The sequence below is a fragment of the Chiloscyllium punctatum genome, chromosome 30 (genome assembly GCF_047496795.1).
Source record: "Chiloscyllium punctatum isolate Juve2018m chromosome 30, sChiPun1.3, whole genome shotgun sequence".
NCBI classification, from domain to species: domain Eukaryota; kingdom Metazoa; phylum Chordata; class Chondrichthyes; order Orectolobiformes; family Hemiscylliidae; genus Chiloscyllium; species Chiloscyllium punctatum.
In genome coordinates this window covers 17,770,443-17,796,980 of record NC_092768.1, presented here as the reverse complement: position 1 = coordinate 17,796,980, position 26,538 = coordinate 17,770,443, and the positions used below count along the sequence as shown (strand labels likewise).

At 62.4% G+C, this 26,538-nt stretch overlaps 1 pseudogene; it reads right to left on the bottom strand.

Annotated features, from left to right (window-relative positions):
* The window catches only part of LOC140455219 (large ribosomal subunit protein uL18-like), a 32,025-nt pseudogene extending 6,544 nt beyond the window's left edge, over positions 1-25,481 (bottom strand).
* Between the last annotated feature and the right edge of the window lie 1,057 nt (positions 25,482-26,538).

Below are 26,538 nucleotides of genomic sequence, written 5' to 3'. Positions count from 1 at the left end.
CAACAACACCCCGATCGCAGGGCAGTGACCACACCACCCAAATCACAGGACAGTGACTGGCCCCCCCCGACACCCAATCACAGGACTGTGACTGGCCACCCACAACTCAACACCCCAACAGGGCACCACCCAAACTCTCCCAACCCCAAAACCCTGCAGAGGCAGCGCTCCCCCAGCCCCCCCCCCCACCCTACAGGGCTTTGCTCATTCACTCCTGTTCCCCTTCCCCTCGACCTTACCTGGCACACGATGTCCCTGTTGGAGATGCGCACGATCAGCCGGTATTTGGGGGTGTTATACTTGTTCTTATCCTGAACTACAAGGCGTTTTCTTGCAAAGTAGTCCCGTCTTACCCTCTGGGGAACAATACGGAGGACAGCGGCAGTGATTACATCAATCAGACAGATCACAGCCAGCAGCACCCCCCATATCCACAGCCAGCTCTCAACCCAACCCACAATCCACCCCCTCGCACCAGCAACACCCCCCCCCTCCCGGAGAGGACAGGGTGGTCTCCCCCCAGTAACACCCCCTCCCAGAGAGGACAGGGTGGTCTCCCCCCAGTAACACCCCCCTCCCAGAGAGGACAGGGTGGTCTCCCCCCAGTGACACCCCCTCCCAGAGAGAACAGGGTGGTCTCCCCCCCCCCCCCAGTGACACCCCCTCCCAGTGAGGACAGGAGGGTCTCCCCCCAGTAACACCCCCTCCCAGAGAGGACAGGATGGTCTCCCCCCAGTAACACCCCCTCCCAGAGAGGACAGGATGGTCTCCCCCCAGTAACACCCCCTCCCAGAGAGGACAGGGTGGTCTCCCCCCAGTAACACCCCCTCCCAGAGAGGACAGGATGGTCTCCCCCCAGTAACACCCCCTCCCAGAGAGGACAGGATGGTCTCCCCCCAGTAACACCCCCTCCCAGAGAGGACAGGATGGTCTCCCCCCAGTAACACCCCCTCCCAGAGAGGACAGGGTGGTCTCCCCCCAGTAACACCCCCTCCCAGAGAGAACAGGGTGGTCTCCCCCCAGTAACACCCCCTCCCAGAGAGGACAGGGTGGTCTCCCCCCCCCCCCAGTAACACCCCCTCCCAGAGAGGACAGGGTGGTCTCCCCCCCCCCCCCCCCAGTGACACCCCCTCCCAGAGAGGACAGGGTGGTCTCCCCCCCCCCCCCAGTGACACCCCCTCCCAGAGAGGACAGGGTGGTCTCCCCCCCCCCCCCAGTGACACCCCCTCCCAGAGAGGACAGGGTGGTCTCCCCCCAGCGACACCCCCTCCCAGTGAGGACAGGGTGGTCTCCCCCCAGCGACACCCCCTCCCAGTGAGGACAGGGTGGTCTCCCCCCCCAGTAACACCCCCTCCCAGAGAGGACAGGGTGGTTTCCCCCCAGTAACACCCCTCCAGAGAGAACAGGGTGGTTTCCCCCCCAGTAACACCCCCTCCCAGTGAGGACAGGGTGGTTTCCCCCCCAGTAACACCCCCTCCCAGTGAGGACAGGAGGGTCTCCCCCCAGTAACACCCCCTCCCAGAGGGGAGAGGATGGTCTCCCCCCCCAGTAACACCCCCTCCCAGAGAGGAGAGGATGGTCTCCCCCCCCCAGTAACACCCCCTCCCAGAGGGGAGAGGATGGTCTCCCCCCCCAGTAACACCCCCTCCCCAGAGGGGGACAGGGTGGTCTCCCCCCCCCCAGTGACACCCCCTCCCAGAGGGGAGAGGATGGTCTCCCCCCCCAGTAACACCCCCTCCCAGAGAGGAGAGGATGGTCTCCCCCCAGTAACACCCCCTCCCAGAGGGGAGAGGATGGTCTCCCCCCCAGTAACACCCCCTCCCAGAGGGGAGAGGATGGTCTCCCCCCCAGTAACACCCCCTCCCAGAGAGGACAGGGTGGTCTCCCCCCAGTAACACCCCCTCCCAGAGGGGAGAGGATGGTCTCCCCCCCAGTAACACCCCCCTCCCAGAGGGGAGAGGATGGTCTCCCCCCCAGTAACACCGCCTCCCAGAGGGGAGAGGATGGTCTCCCCCCCAGTGACACCCCCTCCCAGAGAGGAGAGGATGGTCTCCCCCCCCAGTAACACCCCCTCCCAGAGGGGAGAGGATGGTCTCCCCCCCCAGTGACACCCCCTCCCAGAGGGGAGAGGATGGTCTCCCCCCAGTGACACCCCCCTCCCAGAGGGGAGAGGATGGTCTCCCCCCCAGTAACACCCCCTCCCAGAGGGGAGAGGATGGTCTCCCCCCCAGTGACACCCCCTCCCAGAGAGGACAGGGATCTCCCCCCCAGTAACACCCCCCTCCCAGAGAGGACAGGGATCTCCCCCCCCAGTAACACCCCCTCCCAGAGAGGACAGGGATCTCCCCCCCAGTAACACCCCCTCCCAGAGGGGAGAGGATGGTCTCCCCCCCCCAGTAACACCCCCTCCCAGAGGGGAGAGGATGGTCTCCCCCCCAGTGACACCCCCTCCCAGAGGGGAGAGGATGGTCTCACCCCCCCAGTAACACCCCCTCCCAGAGGGGAGAGGATGGTCTCCCCCCCAGTAACACCCCCTCCCAGAGAGGACAGGATGGTCTCCCCCCCAGTAACACCCCCTCCCAGAGAGGACAGGGTGGTCTCCCCCCAGTGACACCCCCTCCCAGAGAGGACAGGGATCTCCCCCCCAGTAACACCCCCTCCCAGAGAGGACAGGGTGGTCTCCCCCCAGTAACACACCCTCCCAGAGAGGACAGGGTGGTCTCCCCCCCAGTGACACCCCCTCCCAGAGAGGACAGGGTGGTCTCCCCCCAGTAACACCCCCTCCCAGAGAGGACAGGGTGGTCTCCCCCCCCAGTAACACCCCCTCCCAGAGGGGAGAGGATGGTCTCCCCCCAGTAACACCCCCTCCCAGAGAGGAGAGGATGGTCTCCCCCCAGTAACACCCCCTCCCAGAGAGGACAGGATGGTCTCCCCCAGTAACACCCCTCCCAGAGAGGACAGAGGGTCTCCCCCCAGTAACACCCCCTCCCAGAGAGGACAGGATGGTCTCCCCCCAGTAACACCCCCTCCCAGAGAGGACAGGAGGGTCTCCCCCCAGTAACACCCCCCTCCCAGAGAGGACAGGATGGTCTCCCCCCAGTAACACCCCCCTCCCAGAGAGGACAGGATGGTCTCCCCCCAGTAACACCCCCTCCCAGAGAGGACAGGATGGTCTCCCCCCAGTAACACCCCCCTCCCAGAGAGGACAGGATGGTCTCCCCCCAGTAACACCCCCTCCCAGAGAGGACAGGAGGGTCCTCCCCCAGTAACACCCCCTCCCAGAGAGGACAGGATGGTCTCCCCCCAGTAACACCCCCTCCCAGAGAGGACAGGATGGTCTCCCCCCAGTAACACCCCCTCCCAGAGAGGACAGGGTGGTCTCCCCCCAGTAACACCCCCTCCCAGAGAGGACAGGATGGTCTCCCCCCCAGTAACACCCCCTCCCAGAGAGGACAGGGTGGTCTCCCCCCCAGTAACACCCCCTCCCAGTGAGGACAGGGTGGTCTCCCCCCCCAGTAACACCCCCTCCCAGAGAGGAGAGGATGGTCTCCCCCCAGTAACACCCCCTCCCAGAGAGGAGAGGATGGTCTCCCCCCAGTAACACCCCCTCCAGAGGGAGTGGGTGGGTGTCTCTCTCACGAATGCCTCCTCCCAGACAGAGCAGGGGTTGGTGATGTCTCCTTTCGGATTGTCACCTCTGGCAGGTTAGATATAATGCCTGGAAACCGGCCGTTATCGAGGGGGATCTGTTCACCGGGAGAGAGAGAGTCCGTTATCGAGGGGGATCTGTTCACCGGGAGAGAGAGAGTCCGTTATCGAGGGGGATCTGTTCACCGGGAGAGAGAGAGTCCGTTATCGAGGGGGATCTGTTCACCGGGAGAGTGAGTCCGTTATCGAGGGGATCTGTTCACCGGGAGAGTGAGTCCGTTATCAAGGGGGGATCTGTTCACCGGGAGAGTGAGTCCGTTATCGAGGGTGATCTGTTCACCGGGAGAGAGAGAGTCCGTTATCGGGGGGGATCTGTTCACCGGGAGAGAGAGAGTCCGTTATCGAGGGGGATCTGTTCACCGGGAGAGAGAGAGTCCGTTATCGAGGGGGATCTGTTCACCGGGAGAGTGAGTCCGTTATCAAGGGGGGATCTGTTCACCGGGAGAGTGAGTCCGTTATCGAGGGGGATCTGTTCACCGGGAGAGAGAGAGTCCGTTATCGAGGGGGATCTGTTCACCGGGAGAGAGAGAGTCCGTTATTGAGGGGGATCTGTTCACCGGGAGAGAGAGAGTCCGTTATCGGGGGGATCTGTTCACCGGGAGAGAGAGTCCGTTATCGAGGGGGATCTGTTCACCGGGAGAGAGAGAGTCCGTTATCGAGGGGGATCTGTTCACCGGGAGAGAGAGAGTCCGTTATCGGGGGGATCTGTTCACCGGGAGAGAGAGTCCGTTATCGAGGGGGATCTGTTCACCGGGAGAGAGAGAGTCCGTTATCGAGGGGGATCTGTTCACCGGGAGAGAGAGAGTCCGTTATCGAGGGGGATCTGTTCACCGGGAGAGAGAGAGTCCGTTATCGAGGGGGATCTGTTCACCGGGAGAGAGAGAGTCCGTTATCGAGGGGGATCTGTTCACCGGGAGAGAGAGAGTCCGTTATCGAGGGGGATCTGTTCACCGGGAGAGAGAGAGTCCGTTATCGAGGGGGATCTGTTCACCGGGAGAGAGAGAGTCCGTTATCGAGGGGGATCTGTTCACCGGGAGAGAGAGAGTCCGTTATCGAGGGGGATCTGTTCACCGCGAGAGTGAGAGTCCGTTATCGAGGGGGATCTGTTCACCGGGAGAGTGAGTCCGTTATCGAGGGGGATCTGTTCACCGGGAGAGAGAGTCCGTTATCGAGGGGGATCTGTTCACCGGGAGAGAGAGTCCGTTATCGAGGGGGATCTGTTCACCGGGAGAGTGAGTCCGTTATCGAGGGGGATCTGTTCACCGGGAGAGAGAGAGTCCGTTATCGAGGGGGATCTGTTCACCGGGAGAGAGAGTCCGTTATCGAGGGGGATCTGTTCACCAGGAGAGAGAGTCCGTTATCGAGGGGGGATCTGTTCACCGGGAGAGAGAGTCCGTTATCGAGGGGGATCTGTTCACCGGGAGAGTGAGTCCGTTATCGAGGGGGATCTGTTCACCGGGAGAGTGAGTCCGTTATCGAGGATCTGTTCACCGGGAGAGTGAGTCCGTTATCGAGGATCTGTTCACCGGGAGAGTGAGTCCGTTATCGAGGGGGATCTGTTCACCGGGAGAGAGAGAGTCCGTTATCGAGGGGGATCTGTTCACCCGGGAGAGAGAGAGTCCGTTATCGAGGGGGATCTGTTCACCGGGAGAGAGAGTCCGTTATCAAGGGGGATCTGTTCACCGGGAGAGAGAGAGTCCGTTATCGAGGTGATCTGTTCACCGGGAGAGAGAGTCCGTTATCGAGGGGGGATCTGTTCACCGGGAGAGAGAGTCCGTTATCAAGGGGGGATCTGTTCACCGGGAGAGTGAGTCCGTTATCGGGGGGGATCTGTTCACCGGGAGAGAGAGTCCGTTATCGAGGGGGGATCTGTTCACCGGGAGAAAGAGTCCGTTATCGGGGATCTGTTCACCGGGAGAGAGAGTCCGTTATCGAGGGGGGATCTGTTCACCGGGAGAGAGAGTCCGTTATCGAGGGGGGATCTGTTCACCGGGAGAGTGAGTCCATTATCGAGGGGGGATCTGTTCACCGGGAGAGTGAGTCCGTTATCGAGGGGATCTGTTCACCGGGAGAGTGAAGGTGTGACTGACGATCAAACTGTTGAACTGGGAGAACGCACTCACCTCTTCGCCTCCTGTACTTCACTTGGTATCGCTTAAAGTAAGACTTGTTCTTCACGACTTTTACAAATCCCTGTAACCGAACAGAACAGAACACCAATTGGAAGGGTGAGCGCGTTAATCGCCGAACAAAAAAAAAAGCACTGATGGTGGTTATTTCAGCCTGTCTTATCTGGGCCAGCAGTCTCACATTGCTACTCTGTTATTATCACAATCTCAGACTGTACAAGTTATCCCCACCCCAGAGACACTGGATAAAATCTACCCCAAACCTCACAACAAGAACTCAAGTCCCTTGACCAGAATTGTCCCCAGTTAATCCTCAATCCCACCCACGATCTCTCCATGATAACATAATATTCCTCCTGAAATACTGTGCCCAGAAATGGAGAACTGTCTGCTCTCTAAACCTTTCATCCTCTGGATTGAGTGGGGGTGACAGTGCATGTAGCTACCAAATGCACATTGGTACAGACACAACACACTATCACTTGTGTGGTTAGTACAAGTCCTAAGATGATTTGGGGGAATAAAACCCAGGTTTTAACCTGTTGGACTGTAACATGACGTTGTGCGATTTGGAACTTTGTACAGCCCAGTCCAACACCAGCACCTCCAAATCAGGATAAAAAGACGTGCATAAAAAGCAGGAAGAGAATTCTGAACTCTCTCTCAACAAGATAGTGCCCTCTCATCACCCCAGTTTCCTCTAACTCTCTCCCGATCCCTCACCTTCCCAAGGACCAAAAGAACTGTCAAACACTGGATTCAACGTTTAATCACCCGCAACCCTCCAGGGCAGAGGGTCCCCAACATGCACATTGACTCCTATCGTGGCTACACAATGGGTCACTGGGGACAAGACTGGTAGGTAACACTGACTGGGCTCTTGGGGGAGGGGGGCAGAATATGACAGGGGTTAACAAGAGGGGTAGGGAGTCTTGTGACTGGTGGGGAACATGGGGGTAGGGGTGCCATGACTGGGGACAGAACACAGGACGGGGGTTGTGACCGGGTTGGGTGGGGGGAGTGTGTCTGGAAGGAAAACCGAGTGGGAGGTGTGAGAGAGAGACTGGGGCAGGGCACCGAGTGGGGGAGGGGCTGTGACGGAGGTGGGGGGGAAGCACCAAGTAGGGAGGGGGTGTGACATGGGGAGAGGTTGTGACGGGGGAGGGGGGGGAGAAGAGGGGGAGGGGGGGGGGGAGAAGAGGGGAGGGGGGGGGGGAGAAGAGGGAGGGGGGGAGAAGAGGGGAGGGGGGGGAGAAGAGGAGAGGGGGGGGAGAAGAAGAGGGGGGGGGGAGAAGAGGCGGGGGGGGGGAGAAGAGGGGAGGGGGGGAGAAGGGGGGAGAGAAGAGGGGAGGGGGGGAGAAGAGGGGAGGGGGGGGGAGAAGAGGGGGAGGGGGGGGAGAAGAGGGGAGGGGGGGGAGAAGAGGGGAGGGGGGGGAGAAGAGGGGAGGGGGGGGAGAAGAGGGGAGGGGGGAGAAGAGGGGAGGGGGGGAAGAGGGGAGGGGGGGGAAGAGGGGAGGGGGAAGAGGGGGTTGTAACTGGGGGGGAGGGGAGCACGAGTGGGGGAGGGGGGTTGGGGAAGAGGGGGTGTAACTGGTGGGGGGGGAACGCAGAGTGGGGCAGGGGATGTGACAAGGGGGGTGCACCAAGTGGGGGAGGAGGTGAGAGAAACTGGGGGGAACACAATGGGGGGGCAGGGGGGGAGGGGTGGGTGACTGGGGGAGGCGGGGGGGGGGGCGTGAGACTAGGGGGAACACTATGTGGGGGGGTGTGTGACTGGGGGGAACACTAGGTGGGGGGGTGTGTGACTGGGGGGAACACTAGGTGGGGGGGGTGAGTGACTGGCGGGAACACTAGGTGGGGGGGTGAGTGACTGGCGGGAACACTAGGTGGGGGGGTGAGTGACTGGGGGGAACACCATGTGGGGGGGGTGTGACTGGGGGGAACACTAGGTGGTGGGGTGAGTGACTGGGGGGAACACTAGGTGGGGGGGGTGAGTGACTGGGGGGAACACTAGGTGGGGGGGGTGAGTGACTGGGGGGAACACTATGTGGGGGGGGGGTGTGACGGGGGGAACAGTATGTGGGGGGTGTGTGACTGGGGCGGGTGTGATTGGGGGGAACGCCATGTGGGGGAGGGTGTGTGACTGGGGGGGACACTATGTGGGGGGGGGGGGGGGGGGGTGTGTGACTGGGGTGGAACACGATGTGGAGGGGATGTGACTGGGGGGAACACTATGTGGGGGGGTGTGTGACTGGGGGAACACTATGTTGGGGGGGGTGTGACTGGGGGGAAACACTATGTGGGGGGGGGGGGTGTGACTGGGGGGAACACTATGTGGGGGTGTGTGACTGGGGGGAACACTATGTGGGGAGTGTGACTGGGGGGAACACTATGGGGGGGGGTGTGACTGGGGGAACACCATGGGGGGGGGGGGTGTGACTGGGGGGAACACCATGTGGGGGGGTGTGACTGGGGGGAACACCATGTGGGGGAGGGGGTGTGACTGGGGGGAACACTGTGTGGGGGGGGTTGACTGGGGGGGACACTGTGTGGGGGGTGTGTGACTGGGGGGAACACTATGTGGGGGGTGAGTTACTGGGGGGAACACTATGTGGGGTGTGTGACTGGGGGGAACACTGTGGGAGGGTGTGACTGGGGGGAACACTGTGTGGGGGGTGAGTTACTGGGGGGCAACACTGTGTGGGGGGTGAGTTACTGGGGGGAACACTGTGTGGGGGGGTGTGTGACTGGGGGGAACACTGTGTGGGGGGTGTGTGACTGGGGGGAACACTGTGTGGGGGGTGTGTGACTGGGGGGAACACTGTGTGGGGGGAGTGTGTGACTGGGGGGAACACTGTGTGGGGGGAGTGTGTGACTGGGGGGAACACTATGTGGGGGGTGTGTGACTGGGGGGAACACTATGGGGGGGTGTGTGTGACTGGGGGAACACTATGTGGGGGGGGGTGGGACTGGGGGGAACACTATGTGGGGGGTGAGTTACTGGGGGGAACACTGTGTGGGGGGTGTGACTGGGGGGAACACTGTGTGGGGGGTGTGTGACTGGGGGGAACACTATGTGGGGGGTGAGTTACTGGGGGGAACACTGTGGGGGGTGTGTGACTGGGGGGAACACTGTGGGGGGTGAGTTACTGGGGGGAACACTGTGTGGGGGGTGAGTTACTGGGGGGAACACTGTGTGGGGGGGTGTGTGACTGGGGGGAACACTGTGGGGGTGAGTTACTGGGGGGAACACTGTGTGGGGGGTGTGTGACTGGGGGAACACTGTGTGGGGGGTGTGTGACTGGGGGGAAACACTGTGTGGGGGGTGAGTTACTGGGGGGAACACTGTGTGGGGGGTGAGTTACTGGGGGGAACACTGTGTGGGGGTGAGTTACTGGGGGGAACACTGTGTGGGGGGTGAGTTACTGGGGGGGAACACTGTGTGGGGGGGGGTGTGACTGGGGGAACACTGTGTGGGGGGATGGGTTACTGGGGGAACACTATGTGGGGGAGTGTGTGACTGGGGGAACACTGTGTGGGGGGTGAGTTACTGGGGGGAACACTATGTGGGGGTGTGAGTGACTGGGGGGAACACTGTGTGGGGGGTGTGTGACTGGGGGGAACACTATGTGGGGGGTGTGTGACTGGGGGGAACACTCTGTGGGGGGGTGTGTGACTGGGGGGAACACTGTGGGGGGGTGTGTGTGACTGGGGGGAACACTATGTGGGGGGTGTGTGACTGGGGGGAACAGTATGTGGGGGGTGTGTGACTGGGGGGAACACTGTGGGGGGGGTGAGTTACTGGGTGGAACACTGTGGGGGGGGGTGAGTTACTGGGGGGAACACTGTGGGGGGGTGTGTGACTGGGGGGAACACTGTTGGGGGGGAGTGTGACTGGGGGGAACACCGTGTGGGGGGGTGAGTTACTGGGGGGAACACTGTGTGGGGGGGTGTGTGACTGGGGGGAACACTGTGTGGGGGGTGTGTGACTGGGGGGAACACTGTGGGGGGGGTGAGTTACTGGGGGGAACACTGTGTGGGGGGGTGAGTTACTGGGGGGAACACTGTGTGGGGGGTGTGTGACTGGGGGGAACACTGTGGGGGGTGAGTTACTGGGGGGAACACTGTGTGTGGGAGTGTGTGACTGGGGGGAACACTGTGTGGGGGGGTGAGTTACTGGGGGGAACACTGTGTGGGGGGTGTGTGACTGGGGGGAACACTGTGTGGGGGGGTGAGTTACTGGGGGGAACACCGTGTGGGGGGGTGTGTGACTGGGGGGAACACTGTGGGGGGGGTGAGTTACTGGGGGGAACACTGTGGGGGGGAGTGTGTGACTGGGGGGAACACTATGTGGGGGGTGTGTGACTGGGGGGAACACTGTGTGGGGGGTGTGTGACTGGGGGTGTGTGACTGGGGGGAACACTGTGTGGGGGGTGAGTTACTGGGGGTAACACTATGTGGGGGATGTGTGACTGGGGGAACACTGTGTGGGGGAGTGTGTGACTGGGGGGACACTGTGTGGGGAGTGTGTGACTGGGGGGAACACTGTGTGGGGGGTGTGTGACTGGGGGGAACACTGTGGGGGGGGTGAGTTACTGGGGGGAACACTGTGTGGGGGGGTGAGTTACTGGGGGGAACACTGTGTGGGGGGTGTGTGACTGGGGGGAACACTGTGGGGGGTGAGTTACTGGGGGGAACACTGTGTGGGGGAGTGTGTGACTGGGGGGAACACTGTGTGGGGGGGTGAGTTACTGGGGGGAACACTGTGTGGGGGGTGTGTGACTGGGGGGGAACACTGTGTGGGGGGGTGAGTTACTGGGGGGAACACCGTGTGGGGGGGGTGTGTGACTGGGGGGAACACTGTGGGGGGGGTGAGTTACTGGGGGAACACTGTGGGGGGAGTGTGTGACTGGGGGGAACACTATGTGGGGGGTGTGTGACTGGGGGGAACACTGTGTGGGGGGTGTGTGACTGGGGGGTGTGTGACTGGGGGGAACACTGTGTGGGGGGTGAGTTACTGGGGGTAACACTATGTGGGGGATGATGTGACTGGGGGGAACACTGTGTGGGGGAGTGTGTGACTGGGGGGAACACTGTGTGGGGGAGTGTGTGACTGGGGGAACACTGTGTGGGGGGGTGTGTGACTGGGGGGAACACTATGTGGGGGGGTGTGTGACTGGGGGGAACACTGTGTGGGGGGTGAGTTACTGGGGGGAACACTATGTGGGGGGTGAGGTTACTGGGGGGAACACTATGTGGGGGGTGTGTGACTGGGGGAACACTGTGGGGGGGGTGAGTTACTGGGGGGAACACTGTGGGGGGGAGTGTGTGACTGGGGGGAACACTATGTGGGGGGTGTGTGACTGGGGGGAACACTGTGTGGGGGGTGTGTGACTGGGGGGTGTGTGACTGGGGGGTGTGTGACTGGGGGGTGTGTGACTGGGGGGTGTGTGACTGGGGGGAACACTGTGTGGGGGGTGAGTTACTGGGGGTAACACTATGTGGGGGATGTGTGACTGGGGGGAACACTGTGTGGGGGAGTGTGTGACTGGGGGGAACACTATGTGGGGGGTGTGTGACTGGGGGAACACTGTGTGGGGGAGTGTGTGACTGGGGGGAACACTGTGTGGGGGGTGTGTGACTGGGGGGAACACTGTGTGGGGGAGTGTGTGACTGGGGGGAACACTGTGTGGGGGGTGTGTGACTGGGGGAACACTGTGGGGGGGGTGTGTGACTGGGGGGAACACTGTGTGGGGGGGTGAGTTACTGGGGGGAACACTGTGTGGGGGGTGTGTGACTGGGGGGAACACTGTGTGGGGGGGTGAGTTACTGGGGGGAACACTGTGTGGGGGGTGTGTGACTGGGGGGAACACTGTGGGGGGGGTGAGTTACTGGGGGGATCACTATGTGGGGGGTGTGTGACTGGGGGGAACACTGTGGGGGGGGTGAGTTACTGGGGGGAACACCGTGTGGGGGGTGTGTGACTGGGGGGAACACTGTGTGGGGGGTGATTTACTGGGGGGAACACTGTGTGGGGGAGTGTGTGACTGGGGGGAACACTGTGGGGGGGGTGAGTTGCTGGGGGGACACCGTGTGGGGGGTGTGTGACTGGGGGGAACACTGTGGGGGGGGTGAGTTACTGGGGGGAACACTGTGTGGGGGGTGTGTGACTGGGGGGAACACTGTGTGGGGGGGTGAGTTACTGGGGGGAACACTTTGGGGGGGGTGTGTGACTGGGGGGAACACTGTGTGGGGGGTGTGAGTTACTGGGGGGAACACTGTGTGGGGGGTGAGTTACTGGGGGGAACACTGTGGGGGGGGGTGAGTTACTGGGGGGAACACCATGTGGGGGGAGTGTATGACTGGGGGGAACACTGTGGGGGGTGTGAGTTACTGGGGGGAACACTGTGGGGGGGGTGAGTTACTGGGGGGAACACTGTGTGGGGGGTGTGTGACTGGGGGGAACACTGTGTGGGGGGTGTGTGACTGGGGGGAACACTGTGTGGGGGGTGTGTGACTGGGGGGAACACTGTGTGGGGGGTGTGTGACTGGGGGGAACACTGTGGGGGGGGTGAGTTACTGGGGGGAACACTGTGTGGGGGGTGTGTGACTGGGGGGAACACTGTGTGGGGGGGTGAGTTACTGGGGGGAACACTGTGTGGGGGGTGAGTTACTGGGGGGAACACTGTGGGGGGGGGGTGAGTTACTGGGGGGAACACCGTGTGGGGGAGTGTGTGACTGGGGGGAACACTGTGGGGGGTGTGAGTTACTGGGGGGAACACTGTGGGGGGGGTGAGTTACTGGGGGGAACACTGTGGGGGGGGTGTGTGACTGGGGGGAACACTGTGTGGGGGGTGTGTGACTGGGGGGAACACTGTGTGGGGGGTGTGTGACTGGGGGGAACACTGTGTGGGGGAGTGTGTGACTGGGGGGAACACTGTGTGGGGGGTGTGTGACTGGGGGGAACACTGTGTGGGGGGTGTGTGACTGGGGGGAACACTGTGTGGGGGGTGTGTGACTGGGGGGAACACTGTGTGGGGGGTGTGTGACTGGGGGGAACACTGTGTGGGGGAGTGTGTTACTGGGGGGAACACTGTGTGGGGGGTGTGTGACTGGGGGGAACACTATGTGGGGGGGGTGAGTTACTGGGGGGAACACTATGTGGGGGGTGTGTGACTGGGGGGAACACTGTGTGGGGGGTGAGTTACTGGGGGGAACACTGTGGGGGGGGGGTGTGACTGGGGGGAACACTGTGTGGGGGGTGTGTGACTGGGGGGAACACTGTGTGGGGGGTGTGACTGGGGGGAACACTGTGTGGGGATGAGTTACTGGGGGGAACACTGTGTGGGGGGTGAGTTACTGGGGGGAACACTGTGTGGGGGGGTGAGTTACTGGGGGGAACACTGTGTGGGGGGTGTGTGACTGGGGGGAACACTGTGGGGGGGTGTGTGACTGGGGGGAACACTGTGTGGGGGGGTGTGTGACTGGGGGGAACACTGTGGGGGGGGGTGAGTTACTGGGGGGAACACTATGTGGGGGGTGTGTGACTGGGGGGAACACTGTGGGGGGGGTGAGTTACTGGGGGGAACACTATGTGGGGGGTGTGTGACTGGGGGGAACACTGTGGGGGGGGTGAGTTGCTGGGGGGACACCGTGTGGGGGGTGTGTGACTGGGGGGAACACTGTGGGGGGGGGTGAGTTACTGGGGGGAACACTGTGTGGGGGAGTGTGTGACTGGGGGGAACTGTGACTGGGGGGAACACTGTGTGGGGGGTGTGAGTTACTGGGGGGAACACTGTGTGGGGGGTGTGTGACTGGGGGGAACACTGTGTGGGGGGGTGAGTTACTGGGGGGAACACTTTGGGGGGGGTGTGTGACTGGGGGGAACACTGTGTGGGGGGGTGTGAGTTACTGGGGGGAACACTGTGTGGGGGGTGAGTTACTGGGGGGAACACTGTGTGGGGGGTGAGTTACTGGGGGGAACACTGTGGGGGGGGGTGAGTTACTGGGGGGAACACCATGTGGGGGAGTGTGTGACTGGGGGGAACACTGTGGGGGGTGTGAGTTACTGGGGGGAACACTGTGGGGGGGGTGTGTGACTGGGGGGAACACTGTGTGGGGGGTGTGTGACTGGGGGGAACACTGTGTGGGGGGTGTGTGACTGGGGGGAACACTGTGTGGGGGGTGTGTGACTGGGGGGAACACTGTGTGGGGGAGTGTGTTACTGGGGGGAACACTGTGTGGGGGGTGTGTGACTGGGGGGAACACTGTGTGGGGGGTGTGTGACTGGGGGGAACACTGTGTGGGGGAGTGTGACTGGGGGGAACACTGTGTGGTGGGTGTGTGACTGGGGGGAACACTATGTGGGGGGGGTGAGTTACTGGGGGGAACACTATGTGGGGGGTGTGTGACTGGGGGGAACACTGTGTGGGGGAGTGTGTTACTGGGGGGAACACTGTGTGGGGGGTGTGTGACTGGGGGGAACACTGTGTGGGGGGGGTGAGTTACTGGGGGGAACACTGTGTGGGGGAGTGTGTTACTGGGGGGAACACTGTGTGGGGGATGTGTGACTGGGGGGAACACTGTGTGGGGGGTGAGTTACTGGGGGGAACACTATGTGGGGGGGGTGAGTGACTGGGGGAACACTGTGTGGGGAGTGTGTGACTGGGGGGAACACTATGTGGGGGGGGTGAGTTACTGGGGGGAACACTATGTGGGGGGTGAGTTACTGGGGGGAACACTGTGTGGGGAGTGTGTGACTGGGGGGAACACTGTGTGGGGGGGTGAGTTACTGGGGGGAACACTTTGGGGGGGGTGTGTGACTGGGGGGAACACTGTGTGGGGGGTGTGAGTTACTGGGGGGAACACTGTGTGGGGGGTGAGTTACTGGGGGGAACACTGTGGGGGGGGGTGAGTTACTGGGGGGAACACCATGTGGGGGAGTGTGTGACTGGGGGGAACACTGTGGGGGGTGTGAGTTACTGGGGGGAACACTGTGGGGGGGGTGAGTTACTGGGGGGAACACTGTGTGGGGGGTGTGTGGTGGGGGGTGTGTGACTGGGGGGAACACTGTGTGGGGGGTGTGTGACTGGGGGGAACACTGTGTGGGGGAGTGTGTTACTGGGGGGAACACTGTGTGGGGGGTGTGTGACTGGGGGGAACACTGTGTGGGGGGTGTGTGACTGGGGGGAACACTGTGTGGGGGAGTGTGACTGGGGGGAACACTGTGTGGTGGGTGTGTGACTGGGGGGAACACTATGTGGGGGGGGTGAGTTACTGGGGGGAACACTATGTGGGGGGTGTGTGACTGGGGGGAACACTGTGTGGGGGAGTGTGTTACTGGGGGGAACACTGTGTGGGGGGTGTGTGACTGGGGGGAACACTGTGTGGGGGGGGTGAGTTACTGGGGGGAACACTGTGTGGGGGAGTGTGTTACTGGGGGGAACACTGTGTGGGGGGTGTGTGACTGGGGGGAACACTATGTGGGGGGGGTGAGTTACTGGGGGGAACACTATGTGGGGGGTGTGTGACTGGGGGGAACACTGTGTGGGGGGTGAGTTACTGGGGGGAACACTGTGTGGGGTGTGTGACTGGGGGGAACACTGTGTGGGGGATGTGTGACTGGGGGGAACACTGTGTGGGGGGTGTGTGACTGGGGGGAACACTATGTGGGGGGTGTGTGACTGGGGGGAACACTCTGTGGGGGGGTGTGTGACTGGGGGGAACACTGTGTGGGGGGTGTGTGACTGGGGGGAACACTGTGGGGGGGTGTGTGTGACTGGGGGGAACACTATGTGGGGGGTGTGTGACTGGGGGGAACAGTATGTGGGGGGTGTGTGACTGGGGGGAACACTGTGGGGGGGGTGAGTTACTGGGTGGAACACTGTGGGGGGGGGTGAGTTACTGGGGGGAACACTGTGGGGGGGGTGTGTGACTGGGGGGAACACTGTTGGGGGGAGTGTGACTGGGGGGAACACCGTGTGGGGGGTGAGTTACTGGGGGGAACACTGTGTGGGGGGGTGTGTGACTGGGGGGAACACTGTGTGGGGGGTGTGTGACTGGGGGAACACTGTGGGGGGGGTGAGTTACTGGGGGGAACACTGTGTGGGGGGGTGAGTTACTGGGGGGAACACTGTGTGGGGGGTGTGTGACTGGGGGGAACACTGTGGGGGGTGAGTTACTGGGGGGAACACTGTGTGGGGGAGTGTGTGACTGGGGGGAACACTGTGTGGGGGGGTGAGTTACTGGGGGGAACACTGTGTGGGGGGTGTGTGACTGGGGGGAACACTGTGTGGGGGGGTGAGTTACTGGGGGGAACACCGTGTGGGGGGGTGTGTGACTGGGGGGAACACTGTGGGGGGGGTGAGTTACTGGGGGGAACACTGTGGGGGGGAGTGTGTGACTGGGGGAACACTATGTGGGGGGTGTGTGACTGGGGGGAACACTGTGTGGGGGGTGTGTGACTGGGGGGTGTGTGACTGGGGGGAACACTGTGTGGGGGGTGAGTTACTGGGGGTAACACTATGTGGGGGATGTGTGACTGGGGGGAACACTGTGTGGGGGAGTGTGTGACTGGGGGGAACACTGTGTGGGGGAGTGTGTGACTGGGGGGAACACTGTGTGGGGGGGTGTGTGACTGGGGGGAACACTATGTGGGGGGTGTGTGACTGGGGGGAACACTGTGTGGGGGGTGAGTTACTGGGGGGAACACTATGTGGGGGGTGAGTTACTGGGGGGAACACTATGTGGGGGGTGTGTGACTGGGGGGAACACTGTGTGGGGGAGTGTGTTACTGGGGGGAACACTGTGTGGGGGGTGTGTGACTGGGGGGAACACTGTGTGGGGGGGGTGAGTTACTGGGGGGAACACTGTGTGGGGGAGTGTGTTACTGGGGGGAACACTGTGTGGGGGGTGTGTGACTGGGGGGAACACTATGTGGGGGGGGTGAGTTACTGGGGGGATTACTGGGGGGAACACTATGTGGGGGGTGTGTGACTGGGGGGAACACTGTGTGGGGGGTGAGTTACTGGGGGGAACACTGTGTGGGGTGTGTGACTGGGGGAACACTGTGTGGGGGATGTGTGACTGGGGGGAACACTGTGTGGGGGGTGTGTGACTGGGGGGAACACTATGTGGGGGGTGTGTGACTGGGGGGAACACTCTGTGGGGGGGTGTGTGACTGGGGGGAACACTGTGTGGGGGGTGTGTGACTGGGGGGAACACTGTGGGGGGGTGTGTGTGACTGGGGGAACACTATGTGGGGGGTGTGTGACTGGGGGGAACAGTATGTGGGGGGTGTGTGACTGGGGGGAACACTGTGGGGGGGGTGAGTTACTGGGTGGAACACTGTGGGGGGGGTGAGTTACTGGGGGGGAACACTGTGGGGGGGGTGTGTGACTGGGGGGAACACTGTTGGGGGGGAGTGTGACTGGGGGGAACACCGTGTGGGGGGTGAGTTACTGGGGGGAACACTGTGTGGGGGGGTGTGTGACTGGGGGGAACACTGTGTGGGGGGTGTGTGACTGGGGGGAACACTGTGGGGGGGGTGAGTTACTGGGGGGAACACTGTGTGGGGGGGTGAGTTACTGGGGGGAACACTGTGTGGGGGGTGTGTGACTGGGGGGAACACTGTGGGGGGTGAGTTACTGGGGGGAACACTGTGTGGGGGAGTGTGTGACTGGGGGGAACACTGTGTGGGGGGGTGAGTTACTGGGGGGAACACTGTGTGGGGGGTGTGTGACTGGGGGGAACACTGTGTGGGGGGGTGAGTTACTGGGGGGAACACCGTGTGGGGGGGTGTGTGACTGGGGGGAACACTGTGGGGGGGGTGAGTTACTGGGGGGAACACTGTGGGGGGGAGTGTGTGACTGGGGGGAACACTATGTGGGGGGTGTGTGACTGGGGGGAACACTGTGTGGGGGGTGTGTGACTGGGGGGTGTGTGACTGGGGGGAACACTGTGTGGGGGGTGAGTTACTGGGGGTAACACTATGTGGGGGATGTGTGACTGGGGGGAACACTGTGTGGGGGGGTGTGTGACTGGGGGGTGTGTGACTGGGGGGTGTGTGACTGGGGGGGTGTGACTGGGGGGTGTGTGACTGGGGGGAACACTGTGTGGGGGGTGTGTGACTGGGGGGAACACTGTGGGGGGGGTGAGTTACTGGGGGGATCACTATGTGGGGGGTGTGTGACTGGGGGGAACACTGTGGGGGGGGTGAGTTACTGGGGGGAACACCGTGTGGGGGGTGTGTGACTGGGGGGAACACTGTGTGGGGGGTGATTTACTGGGGGGAACACTGTGTGGGGGAGTGTGTGACTGGGGGGAACACTGTGGGGGGGGGTGAGTTGCTGGGGGGACACCGTGTGGGGGGTGTGTGACTGGGGGGAACACTGTGTGGGGAGTGTGTGACTGGGGGGAACACTGTGTGGGGGGGTGAGTTACTGGGGGGAACACTGTGTGGGGGGTGTGTGACTGGGGGGAACACTGTGTGGGGGGTGTGTGACTGGGGGGAACACTGTGTGGGGGGTGTGTGACTGGGGGGGAACACTGTGTGGGGGAGTGTGGTTACTGGGGGGAACACTGTGTGGGGGGTGTGTGACTGGGGGGAACACTGTGTGGGGGGTGTGTGACTGGGGGGAACACTGTGTGGGGGAGTGTGACTGGGGGGAACACTGTGTGGTGGGTGTGTGACTGGGGGGAACACTATGTGGGGGGGGTGAGTTACTGGGGGGGAACACTATGTGGGGGGTGTGTGACTGGGGGGAACACTGTGTGGGGGAGTGTGTTACTGGGGGGAACACTGTGTGGGGGGTGTGTGACTGGGGGGAACACTGTGTGGGGGGGGTGAGTTACTGGGGGGAACACTGTGTGGGGGAGTGTGTTACTGGGGGGAACACTGTGTGGGGGGTGAGTTACTGGGGGGAACACTGTGTGGGGTGTGTGACTGGGGGAACACTGTGTGGGGGATGTGTGACTGGGGGGAACACTGTGTGGGGGGTGAGTTACTGGGGGGAACACTATGTGGGGGGGGTGAGTGACTGGTGGGGAACACTGTGTGGGGAGTGTGTGACTGGGGGGAACACTATGTGGGGGGGGTGAGTTACTGGGGGGAACACTATGTGGGGGGTGAGTTACTGGGGGGAACACTGTGTGGGGAGTGTGTGACTGGGGGGAACACTGTGTGGGGGGGTGAGTTACTGGGGGGAACACTTTGGGGGGGGTGTGTGACTGGGGGGAACACTGTGTGGGGGTGTGAGTTACTGGGGGGAACACTGTGTGGGGGGTGAGTTACTGGGGGGAACACTGTGTGGGGGGTGAGTTACTGGGGGGAACACTGGTGGGGGGGGGTGAGTTACTGGGGGGAACACCATGTGGGGGAGTGTGTGACTGGGGGGAACACTGTGGGGGGGTGTGAGTTACTGGGGGGAACACTGTGGGGGGGGTGAGTTACTGGGGGGAACACTGTGTGGGGGGTGTGTGACTGGGGGGAACACTGTGTGGGGGGTGTGTGACTGGGGGGGAACACTGTGTGGGGGGTGTGTGACTGGGGGGAACACTGTGTGGGGGTGTGTGACTGGGGGGAACACTGTGTGGGGGAGTGTGTTACTGGGGGGAACACTGTGTGGGGGGTGTGTGACTGGGGGGAACACTGTGTGGGGGGTGTGTGACTGGGGGGAACACTGTGTGGGGGAGTGTGACTGGGGGGAACACTGTGTGGTGGGTGTGTGACTGGGGGGAACACTATGTGGGGGGGGTGAGTTACTGGGGGGAACACTATGTGGGGGGTGTGTGACTGGGGGGAACACTGTGTGGGGGAGTGTGTTACTGGGGGGAACACTGTGTGGGGGGTGTGTGACTGGGGGGAACACTGTGTGGGGGGGGTGAGTTACTGGGGGGAACACTGTGTGGGGGAGTGTGTTACTGGGGGGAACACTGTGTGGGGGGTGTGTGACTGGGGGGAACACTATGTGGGGGGGGTGAGTTACTGGGGGGAACACTATGTGGGGGGTGTGTGACTGGGGGGAACACTGTGTGGGGGGTGAGTTACTGGGGGGAACACTGTGTGGGGTGTGTGACTGGGGGGAACACTGTGTGGGGGATGTGTGACTGGGGGGAACACTGTGTGGGGGGTGAGTTACTGGGGGGAACACTATGTGGGGGGGGTGAGTGACTGGGGGAACACTGTGTGGGGAGTGTGTGACTGGGGGGAACACTATGTGGGGGGGGTGAGTTACTGGGGGGAACACTATGTGGGGGGTGAGTTACTGGGGGGAACACTGTGTGGGGAGTGTGTGACTGGGGGGAACACCATGTGGGGGAGTGTGTGACTGGGGGGAACACTGTGGGGGGGTGAGTGACTGGAGGGAACACCATGTGGGGGAGTGTGTGACTGGGGGGAACACTGTGGGGGGGTGAGTTACTGGGGGGAACACTGTGTGGGGGAGTGTGTGACTGGGGGGAACACTGTGTGGGGGAGTGTGTGACTGGGGGGAACACCATGTGGGGGAGTGTGTGACTGGGGGGAACACTGTGGGGGGGTGAGTTACTGGGGGGAACACCATGTGGGGGAGTGTGTGACTGGGGGGAACACTATGTGGGGGGTGTGACTGGGGGGAACACTATGTGGGGGGTGAGTTACTGGGGGGAACACTGTGTGGGGGGTGAGTTACTGGGGGGAACACTGTGTGGGGGGTGAGTTACTGGGGGGAACACTGTGGGGGAGTGTGTGACTGGGGGGAACACTGTGTGGGGGGTGAGTTACTGGGGGGAACACTGTGGGGGAGTGTGTGACTGGGGGGAACACTGTGGGGGGGGTGAGTTATTGGGGGGAACACTGTGGGGGGGGTGTGACTGGGGGGAACACTGTGGGGGGAGTGTGTGACTGGGGGGAACACTGTGGGGGGGTGTGTGACTGGGGGGAACACTGTGTGGGGGAGTGTGTGACTGGGGGGAACACTGTGTGGGGGGTGAGTTACTGGGGGGAACACTGTGGGGGAGTGTGTGACTGGGGGGAACACTGTGGGGGGGGTGAGTTATTGGGGGGAACACTGTGGGGGGGGTGTGACTGGGGGGAACACTGTGGGGGGAGTGTGTGACTGGGGGGAACACTGTGGGGGGGTGTGTGACTGGGGGGAACACTGTGTGGGGGAGTGTGTGACTGGGGGGAACACTGTGTGGGGGGTGAGTTACTGGGGGGAACACTATGTGGGGGGTGAGTTACTGGGGGGAACACCATGTGGGGGAGTGTGTGACTGGGGGGAACACCATGTGGGGGGTGTGTGACTGGGGGGACCACCATGTGGGGGGTGAGTTACTGGGGGGAACACCATGTGGGGGGTGAGTTACTGGGGGGACCACCATGTGGGGGAGTGTGTGACTGGGGGGAACACCGTGTGGGGGAGTGTGTGACTGGGGGGACCACCATGTGGGGGGTGAGTTACTGGGGGGAACACCATGTGGGGGGTGAGTTACTGGGGGGAACACCATGTGGGGGGTGAGTTACTGGGGGGACCACCATGTGGGGGGTGAGTTACTGGGGGGAACACCATGTGGGGGGTGAGTTACTGGGGGGAACACTGTGTGGGGGGTGTGTGACTGGGGGGAACACTGTGTGGGGGGGGTGAGTTACTGGGGGGAACACTGTGTGGGGGGTGTGTGACTGGGGGGAACACTGTGTGGGGGGTGTGTGACTGGGGGGAACACCATGTGGGGGGTGAGTGACTGGGGGGAACACTGTGTGGGGGGTGAGTTACTGGGGGGAACACTGTGTGGGGGGTGAGTTACTGGGGGGAACACTGTGGGGGGGGGGTGTGACTGGGGGGAACACTGTGTGGGGGGTGTGACTGGGGGGAACACTGTGTGGGGGGTGTGTGACTGGGGGGAACCCTGTGTGGGGGGTGTGACTGGGGGGAACACTGTGTGGGGATGAGTTACTGGGGGGAACACTGTGTGGGGGGTGAGTTACTGGGGGGAACACTGTGTGGGGGGTGTGTGACTGGGGGGAACCCTGTGTGGGGGGTGTGTGACTGGGGGGAACCCTGTGTGGGGGGTGAGTTACTGGGGGGAACACTGTGTGGGGAGTGTGTGACTGGGGGTAACACTGTGGGGGGGGTGTGTGACTGGGGGGAACACTGTGGGGGGGGGTGTGTGTGACTGGGGGGAACACTGTGGGGGGGGGTGTGTGTGACTGGGGGGAACACTGTGGGGGGGGTGTGTGTGACTGGGGGGAACACTGTGGGGGGGGTGTGTGTTACTGGGGGGAACACTGTGTGGGGGGGTGTGTGACTGGGGGGAACACTGTGTGGGGGAGTGTGTGACTGGGGGGAACACTGTGTGGGGGGTGTGTGACTGGGGGGAACACTGTGGGGGAGTGTGTGACTGGGGGGAACACTGTGGGGGGGTGAGTTACTGGGGGGAACACTGTGTGGGGAGTGTGTGACTGGGGGGAACACTGTGTGGGGGGTGTGTGACTGGGGGGAACACTGTGTGGGGGAGTGTGTGACTGGGGGGAACACTGTGTGGGGGGTGTGTGACTGGGGGGAACACTGTGTGGGGGGTGTGTGACTGGGGGGAACACTGTGGGGGAGTGTGTGACTGGGGGGAACACTGTGTGGGGGGTGTGTGACTGGGGGGAACACTGTGGGGGAGTGTGTGACTGGGGGAACACTGTGGGGGGGGTGTGTGTGACTGGGGGGAACACTGTGTGGGGGGTGTGTGACTGGGGGGAACACTGTGTGGGGGGTGTGTGACTGGGGGGAACACTGTGGGGGGGGGTGAGTTACTGGGGGGAACACTATGTGGGGGGTGAGTTACTGGGGGGAACACCATGTGGGGGAGTGTGTGACTGGGGGGAACACCATGTGGGGGGTGTGTGACTGGGGGGACCACCATGTGGGGGGTGAGTTACTGGGGGGAACACCATGTGGGGGGTGAGTTACTGGGGGGACCACCATGTGGGGGAGTGTGTGACTGGGGGGAACACCGTGTGGGGGAGTGTGTGACTGGGGGGACCACCATGTGGGGGGTGAGTTACTGGGGGGAACACCATGTGGGGGGTGAGTTACTGGGGGGAACACCATGTGGGGGGTGAGTTACTGGGGGGACCACCATGTGGGGGGTGAGTTACTGGGGGGAACACCATGTGGGGGGTGAGTTACTGGGGGGAACACTGTGTGGGGGGTGTGTGACTGGGGGGAACACTGTGTGGGGGGGGTGAGTTACTGGGGGGAACACTGTGTGGGGGGTGTGTGACTGGGGGGAACACTGTGTGGGGGGTGTGTGACTGGGGGGAACACCATGTGGGGGGGTGAGTGACTGGGGGGAACACTGTGTGGGGGGTGAGTTACTGGGGGGAACACTGTGTGGGGGGTGAGTTACTGGGGGGAACACTGTGGGGGGGGGGTGTGACTGGGGGGAACACTGTGTGGGGGGTGTGACTGGGGGGAACACTGTGTGGGGGGTGTGTGACTGGGGGGAACCCTGTGTGGGGGGTGTGACTGGGGGGAACACTGTGTGGGGATGAGTTACTGGGGGGAACACTGTGTGGGGGGTGAGTTACTGGGGGGAACACTGTGTGGGGGGTGTGTGACTGGGGGGAACCCTGTGTGGGGGGTGTGTGACTGGGGGGAACCCTGTGTGGGGGGTGAGTTACTGGGGGGAACACTGTGTGGGGAGTGTGTTACTGGGGGGAACAGTGTGGGGGGGTGTGTGTGACTGGGGGTAACACTGTGGGGGGGGTGTGTGACTGGGGGGAACACTGTGGGGGGTGTGTGACTGGGGGGAACACTGTGGGGGGTGTGTGACTGGGGGGAACACTGTGGGGGGGGTGTGTGACTGGGGGGAACACTGTGGGGGGGGGGTGTGTGACTGGGGGGAACACTGTGGGGGGGGTGTGTGTGACTGGGGGGAACACTGTGGGGGGGGGTGTGTGTGACTGGGGGGAACACTGTGGGGGGGGTGTGTGTGACTGGGGGGAACACTGTGGGGGGGGTGTGTGTTACTGGGGGGAACACTGTGTGGGGGGTGTGTGACTGGGGGGAACACTGTGTGGGGGAGTGTGTGACTGGGGGGAACACTGTGTGGGGGGTGTGTGACTGGGGGGAACACTGTGGGGGAGTGTGTGACTGGGGGGAACACTGTGGGGGGGTGAGTTACTGGGGGGAACACTGTGTGGGGAGTGTGTGACTGGGGGGAACACTGTGTGGGGGGTGTGTGACTGGGGGGAACACTGTGTGGGGGAGTGTGTGACTGGGGGGAACACTGTGTGGGGGGTGTGTGACTGGGGGGAACACTGTGGGGGAGTGTGTGACTGGGGGGAACACTGTGTGGGGGGTGTGTGACTGGGGGGAACACTGTGTGGGGGGTGTGTGACTGGGGGGAACACTGTGGGGGGGGGTGAGTTACTGGGGGGAACACTGTGGGGGGGGGTGTGTGACTGGGGGGAACACTGTGTGGGGGGTGAGTTACTGGGGGGAACACTGTGTGGGGGGGTGAGTTACTGGGGGGAACACCATGTGGGGGAGTGTGTGACTGGGGGGAACACTGTGGGGGGTGTGAGTTACTGGGGGGAACACTGTGGGGGGGGTGAGTTACTGGGGGGAACACTGTGTGGGGGGTGTGTGACTGGGGGGAACACTGTGTGGGGGGTGTGTGACTGGGGGGAACACCGTGTGGGGGGGTGAGTTACTGGGGGGAACACCGTGTGGGGGAGTGTGTGACTGGGGGGAACACTGTGTGGGGGGTGTGTGACTGGGGGGAACACTGTGGGGGAGTGTGTGACTGGGGGGAACACTGTGGGGGGGGGTGTGTGACTGGGGGGAACACTGTGGGGGAGTGTGTGACTGGGGGGAACACTGTGTGGGGGAGTGTGTGACTGGGGGGAACACTGTGTGGGGGAGTGTGTGACTGGGGGGAACACTGTGTGGGGGGTGTGTGACTGGGGGGAACACTGTGGGGGAGTGTGTGACTGGGGGGAACACTGTGGGGGGGGTGTGTGACTGGGGGGAACACTGTGTGGGGGAGTGTGTGACTGGGGGGAACACTGTGTGGGGGAGTGTGTGACTGGGGGGAACACTGTGTGGGGGAGTGTGTGACTGGGGGGAACACTGTGTGGGGGAGTGTGTGACTGGGGGGAACACTGTGTGGGGGGTGTGTGACTGGGGGGAACACTGTGGGGGGGTGTGTGACTGGGGGGAACACTGTGTGGGGGGTGTGTGACTGGGGGGAACACTGTGTGGGGGAGTGTGTGACTGGGGGGAACACTGTGTGGGGGAGTGTGTGACTGGGGGGGAACACCACCTCCTTCCCCTCGCCGACACTCCGCCGGACTCCCTGCCGCTCCCTCCGCCACCGTCGCATCCGTCGGATATCGCCGCCATCCTGCCCTCCCCGCCTCCGCCGGCCATCCATCCGTGTAGAGGGGCCCCTGCCCTCGGCCACGGAGCCATCCTTGGTGGCCCCGGCTCACCATTTCGGTTGATTTTGCGGTATCGATGCCGGCCTCCCCTCGGTAGCGGATTTCAGCTGCGGGCCCTCGCCGGAGGAAGAGGAGCCACCGGCCCCGCGCATGCGCCCAAACGGGCCAGCGGCAAAGGGAAGAGGAGCCAATGCACATGCGTCCGCCCGGGTCCGGCACCCGCGCTTGCGCCCAACAGACCTCCCGTCCCCCAGAGTATGAGGGAGGAGTTGACATTGTATTACATGGATTTACTGCCTTCCAGTTGTGTATTTTTTGAGCAAAGTAGAATGTATCTGTATATATAATTATGCAAATACAAATTCAATCCATAGACTTCCATGTCCACTTTGGAAATAGAACCAGTCTGAGTCAAGATTGGGACAAGGACCTCTCCATCTTCTTTAATGACGACCGACTTGACACTGACATTTTTTACAAACCCACCGACTCCCACAGCTACCTGGATTACACCTCTTCCCACCCTATCTCCTGCAGAAATGCCATCCCGTATTCCCAATTTCTCCGCCTCCGCCGTATCTGCTCCCAGGAGGACCAGTTCCACCACAGAACACACCAGATGGCCTCCTTCTTTAGAGACCGCAATTTCCCTTCCCACGTGGTTAAAGATGCCCTCCAACGCATCTCGTCTACATCCCGCACCTCCGCCCTCAGACCCCACCCCTCCAACCGTAACAAGGACAGAATGCCCCTGGTGCTCACCTTCCACCGTACCAACCTTCACATAAACCAAATCATCCGCTGACGTTTCCACCACCTCCAAACAGACCCCACCACCAGGAATATATTTCCCTCCCCACCCGTTTCCGCCTTCCGCAAAGACCGTTCCCTCCGTGACTACCTCGTCAGGTCCACGCCCCCAAACAACCCACCCTCCCATCCTGGCACTTTCCCCTGCCACCGCAGGAACTGTAAAACCTGTGCCCACACCTCCTCCCTCACCTCTATCCAAGGCCCTAAAGAAGCCTTCCACATCCATCAAAGTTTTACCTGCACATCCACTAATATCATTTATTGTATCCGTTGCTCCCGATGCGGACTCCTCTACATTGGGGAGACTGGGCGCCTCCTAGCAGAGCGCTTTAGGGAACATCTCTGGGACACCCACACCAATCAACCACACCGCCCCGTGGCCCAACATTTCAACTCCCCCTCCCACTCTGCCGAGGACATGGAGGTCCTGGGCCTCCTTCACCGCCGCTCCCTCACCACCAGACGCCTGGAGGA